We start from the raw sequence: 6000 nt of genomic DNA on the forward strand, positions 1-6000 counted from the left end.
GTAGATAAATAGGTACCGCTCCGGCGGGAAGGTAAACGGCGTTTCCGTGCACTGGTCTGGTTCGCCAGAAGCGGCTTAGTCATGCTGGCCACATGACCTGGAAGCTGTACGCCGCTCCCTTGGCCAGTAAAGCGATATGAGTGCCACAACCCCAGTCACAACTGGACCTAATGGTCAGGGGTCCCTTTACCTTTACCTAGATGACAATCTAATTGACCAGAATGGGCTCATATGCATCTCTGTACCCAGATCCAATGTGATTGTGAGTAGAAATGCTGGTGAACTGCCCAAATAATTATTATTTTCAGATACAGTGGTACTTTGGTTCTCAAACTCAATCTTTTTCGGGAGTCCGTTCCAAAACCAAAGTGTTCCAAAACCCAGGTGCGCTTTCCCTTAGAAAGTAATGCAGAATAGATTAATCTGTTCCAGACTTTTAAAAACAACCCCTAAAACAGCAATTTAAGATGAATTTTGCAATCTAACAAGACCACTGATCCATAACAATAACATTAAAACACACATCCAATGTTCCATATCTTTATCTTTCATTTACTTGTTTCATCGACCTCCTCACACCTCCCTTTTTGTATTCTAATTTAATTAATTGTTTCAGCAAATTCTTTCCATCTTTCTCAATTGTTATATAATTTATCTTAACGATCTAACCTATTAATTAACTCAGCAAATCCTTTCCATCTTTCACTATATTCTGTCATTCAATTTACCTTAATTTATTAACCTTATCTTACCATAAAAAACCTTAAAACTTAAAACTTAATACTTATTTGTACACGACTCCTTATATCATTTCTACTAAAGCAAAATAGTTTCATTCCAACATTTTTCCTAATACTCATTAATTTTACACTAATTCTCAAAATAAATTTTTAAAAACTTTCTTCCAATCTTCATCCAATGTCTCTTCTTCCTGGTCTCGGGTTTTGTCAGTCCTTCTTGTCCATTCCATCTAGTCCATCAACCTGGTGATCTTATGTCCGAGGCTCTTAAGTCTTTTCCATGTCCCTTCTGCAGATCTTCTTCTTGTTTATACCTGCACTTTACTTTGTCTTTTGTTGATCTTTTTCTTAATTGCTTTCCTTTCTCATTGGGGGGGTAGGTCTCGGGAGGACTCCAATCCAAAAATATCTCCATCTCCCCTCAGCAGATCAGCCCATTCCCCACAGTCCCATTCCCCACAGTCAACACTGTAATCCAGAAAGTATTTAAAAGCATGTTTCAAAGTCCTTCCAAAATTAAGAGCCCTCACAACCCCAGACCCCCCCCCCGGTCCACTCCAGATTCAAACAACCCCAGACCCCCCCCCCCCGGTCCACTCCAGATTCAAACTTCAAGAACAGCGGCTTATGCTCCTGCAAGGCCTCAAGTCTCTCCATTTGTGTTACTTGAGGTTCAACAGCAACCTCCTCAATTATCTTCTGCACTTGCACTTGCCCTGTCAAAACAGGTTCCTGGGTTGGTTCCTGAATGATTTCTATATGGGTATTTGCCGTTTCTCCAAAGTTTTTAACTGCAACAGTCATCAAATCCATCTTCTCATGCATCTGCTCCAGCAAAGCGCTTGTCTTGCAAAAAGCAAGCACCAAAGCTTCTTCTAAACACATTTTTATTCAAGGTCAGAGTCTGGTCTCACGATCCTAATCTTCACAGCTGTGAAATCCCCAGATCGACTCCAGCAACAATTTAACAAGCTCCCTCTAGAGGAGACAATTTCTATTTGTATCCATCTTTTGGAAGCAGGACCAACAAAAGAAAGTTACTTTCATTTTTCAAATATTTTGTTCTTTTGAATGCAAAAGGCAACATTGGAATCAATTTGTTTCTCTTTTTTAACTATCTGTCAAAAGACGTTCCATTCACAGTCAATGAACTTCCCCATAAATTTCTGTCTCTGACACCCCGTTCCCAGGTTTGAGACGGTGGAAATTTATCTTTCTTTGCTCTCTCTCCTGCAGGCTTGAACAGTCAAAAATCCCCCCCCCTTTCCTCCTGCTTCCAAGAGGGGTTTTGGTGGTAATAACTGAAGGAAATTTAGACCTTTATATACGACTTTCCAGACTTTAGCTTGCAAAGTTTTTGCTTCAATCTATTTACAAAAACAGAGGCAGACTTCCTGTTTAGAACCTTCCCGCTTCAGTGCCAAATTAAAATGTTTCTTAATCCAATTTTCCGTTCTACTCATGGGTACTTGTTTAGAGTCCAATTGTCCACAGGAAAAAGTCAGCGCTCTCCGGCAACGGCTGTGCGGCTTCACTCCGTAAAAGTAGTGGTTGATTCAAAACACTGCGCCACTCACCCCACGTTGCTTCGGATCCCCGAAAAAGGGTAGGGGAGGCGCTCCTGGTGTCAGCCAAATCCCATGTTCCCAGGCTTCCTCTGCCTGGGATTTTTAAAGGGTCTCCGCCTTCGCCGCCGCGGCAAGACCCGATTTTCATGGAGCGGGTTCCTCTCGGTCAGAGGAACTCCACAATTGCTGATGGCGCTAACCCGGAAGTCCCTGTACTATAAAATAAATATGACACTATTGTAGATGATAAAAAAATAAAATTATTATTATTTTCTTACCTGCACTGATGATAGTCAGTGTTTGGATAAGGGGGCTTTTATCCATTTCCGCAGTCACACAATCAATCAATCAATCAGTAGCTGAACTGGGTTCCACACAGTCACAAAAACAAATGAACCGAAAAAGCCTCAAAAAACAAAAATGCAAAATAAATAGCAAAAACAAAAGCGCCAAACTTAATCCATTCCAGAAGTCCATTTGACTTCCGAAATGTTTGAAAACCAAGGCACAGCTTCTGATTGGTGCAGATTCATTCTGAACTGGGCTCTTAAGCTGTCTCTAGGAGTCCATATGAAATCTGAACTGAATCTGAATTGGAACTTTTACATAATTCTGGTGCATCCTTAATTCCATGGTTGAGGCTCCACACTTGTCTTTGGCTGTTGTTGTTTTTAGCTCAGCGGAAGAACATGAGGTTTGCATGGACAAGGTCCTGGATTCATTCCCAGGCATTGTAAGTTATGAAAAGTTTGCCTCAGAACCCCGAAGCCTTGGGATACTGCCATTCTGCAACCCCCATCAGAGGACTGTCACTCCCCTGTTCAAAAAAAAGAGGGCCCATTTGTGGGCGATGGAACATCTCAGAGTGTTTGGAACCATTCCCCAGACAAACCACCACTTCAGAAGAGCTAATAGAGGAAAGATCAGGCCTCAAGGAAGTGTTGAAATCAGTTACTGTTAACACCCTTCAGACTTGAATCCTTATGAAACACAGGCGTGTGTGTGTGTTTTCTTTGCAAATGTCTCTGGGTTGTTTCTTCTAACGGCTGTCCTTGTGGGCGGTTTCCATTGGGACAGCTTGTTCTTGGACGCCCCCTCCCCTTCTCCTGAGCAAGCACTCTGCCAGCCAAACAGGGAGAATTTGAATGACTTCATTGCGGCAGCGCTCCAGGAACAGAAGAAGCTACACATATTAGCACTGCACACTTAATGATCCCATCCAATTTTTTGTGTGTTTACTATTTCTATTTAAGGGCTGGGACTGGATGAGATAAAATTGCTTCTTTTTCAATACCTTTGTGACCTCAGAAGGGAGTAGGTTAGGGACACGTGCATTGTAGCTCATGCTAGTTCTACTCTGAGTAGCATTGAATGCAGCACCATACTGGTGTCTCTTTTCCCCTTTGATGGTTGCCTTGAAAGTACACGCAGGTCTCCCTTACCTCTGTGCCCCGTTAACCCCAAACTTAAGTCTCTGGCACTGGACCATAAAGAAGGCTGATCACAGAAGAATTGATGCTTTTGAATTATGGTGCTGGAGGAGACTCTTGAGAGTCCCATGGATTGCAAGAAGATCCAACCTCTCCATTCTGAAGGAAATCAGCCCTGAGTTCTCCCTGGAAGGACAGATCCTGAAGCTGAGGCTCCAATACTTTGGCCACCTCATGAGAAGAGAAGACTCCCTGGAAAAGATGTTGGGAAAGATGGAGGGCACAAGGAGAAGGGGACGACAGAGGACGAGATGGTTGGACAGTGTTCTCGAAGCTACAAACATGAGTTTGACCAAACTGCTGGAGGCAGTGGAAGACAGGATTGCCTGGCATGCTCTGGTCCATGGGGTCACGAAGAGTCGGACACGACTAAACGACTAAACAACAACAACAAAATCTCTGGCATGTTAAACCAGGGACTTTACTGATCTTCTTTTCACCTAGTTAAGTGGCAACCTGGTTCAGAGGAGGTGCCTGGGAACAGCCCAGGCAACTGTTATGTGGGATCCCAGAGTGATGCCTTAAGAGATGTGGGCTGTCCTCTTCATCCTCCGGGGCTTTGTGAGGGCTGCAGCTCACTCCTGGTTTTCCTTTCTGACAGAGGGCAGACCACTGGACCCACTTCCCTTGGAAGGGGAAGAAAGCTCTTGCCATTGCTCCTGCTCCTCAGTGGCTTCTTCTCACCTTCTTCCTCCTCGTCATGTTGTTTCCTCCACCATCACCCCACCTGGAACTTTTTTCAGTGGGAGTCTCCATGTTGCTAAGAGGGGCCATGCCCTACCTCTGGTACTCCTCTCCTTCCACTCCACTCTTTCTGCTTCGGACGCAAGCAAGAGCTGGTAGGTGTCCCATGGTTGAACTTTGATGCCCCCAAACACAGCAATATCATGTTTAAATTGCAGGACTGGACTGAACACTCACTTGTTCTGGTGGGGAGAGAAGAAGAAGAAGAAGAAGAAGAAGAAGAAGAAGAAGAAGAAGAAGAAGAAGAAGAAGAAGAATAGTAGTAGTAGTAGTTTGGATTTGATATCCCGCTTTATCACTACCCTAAGGAGTCTCAAAGCAGTTAACATTCTCCTTTCCCTTCCTCCCCCACAACAAACACTCTTTGAGGTGGGTGGGGCTGAGAGACTTCAAAGAAGTGTGACTAGCTCAAGGTCACCCAGCAGCTGCATGTGGAGGAGCGGAGACACGAACCTGGTTCACCAGATTACGAGTCTACCGCTCTTAACCACACCACCACACTGGCTCTCAGTAAATTGTGATGTCAGAACCCAACTTACTTTGTGAAAAAAAAACTATTGCATGGAGAATGTGTTTCTTTCCCAGCACATGCCTATAGCTGTTCCCCCATCTATTACAGCTTTTTCCTCCTTCACTATGTGATCCCAGCCAGCATGCCCATCTGGGCTGATTTTTACATTTTCACGGAAATGTCCAGGTTTGGGAGATTTTGGGAGGCTCGGACGGTTTGGGCTCCAACTTGGGCTGCTCTGCAAACCGCTGCTGCTGCCAGTCCCAACTGGGGAAAGAGGCTCCTTGGCTTCCCTGGTTCGGGCTGGCAGCAGCTTGGGTTGTCCTCTTTTTTGCTCTTCAAGATATGACAACCCTATTAATGCCATTCACAGCAGTTATGTAGGAGGCTTGTGATGCTTCTCATATATTATAAATTACAAAACAAAACATTTTGGCTTTTGCTTTTGAGATGCTGCTGCCAAAACAACTGTTATAGTGCTTTGAGGATAGATTACTCAGAAGCTACTATCCTCCAGGCTCAGCCTATGTGGTATTAATATGTCTAGTATGTCCCATTTTTTTGAATTCTGGTGCTGGAGGAGACTCTTGAGAGTCCCATGGATTGCAAGAAGATCCAACCTCTCCATTGTGAAGGAAATCAGCCCTGAGTGCTCACTGGAAGGACAGTTCCTGAAGCTGAGGCTCCAACACTTTGGCCATCTCAGGAGAAGAGAATACTACCTGGAAAAGACCCTGATGCTGGGAAAGATTGAGGGCACAAGGAGAAGGGGATGACAGAGGACGAGATGGTTGGACAGTGTTCTTGAAGCCACCAACATGAGTTTGACCAAACTGTGGGAGGCAGTGGAAGAAAGGAGTGCCTGGCGTGCTCTGGTCCATGGGGTCATGAAGAGTCGGACACGACTAAACGACTAAACAACAACATGCCCCAATTTGCCCATCAAG

Source organism: Podarcis liolepis (genome assembly GCF_965112155.1).
Source record: "Podarcis liolepis genome assembly, chromosome: 8".
Taxonomy (NCBI): Eukaryota; Metazoa; Chordata; class Lepidosauria; order Squamata; family Lacertidae; genus Podarcis; species Podarcis liolepis.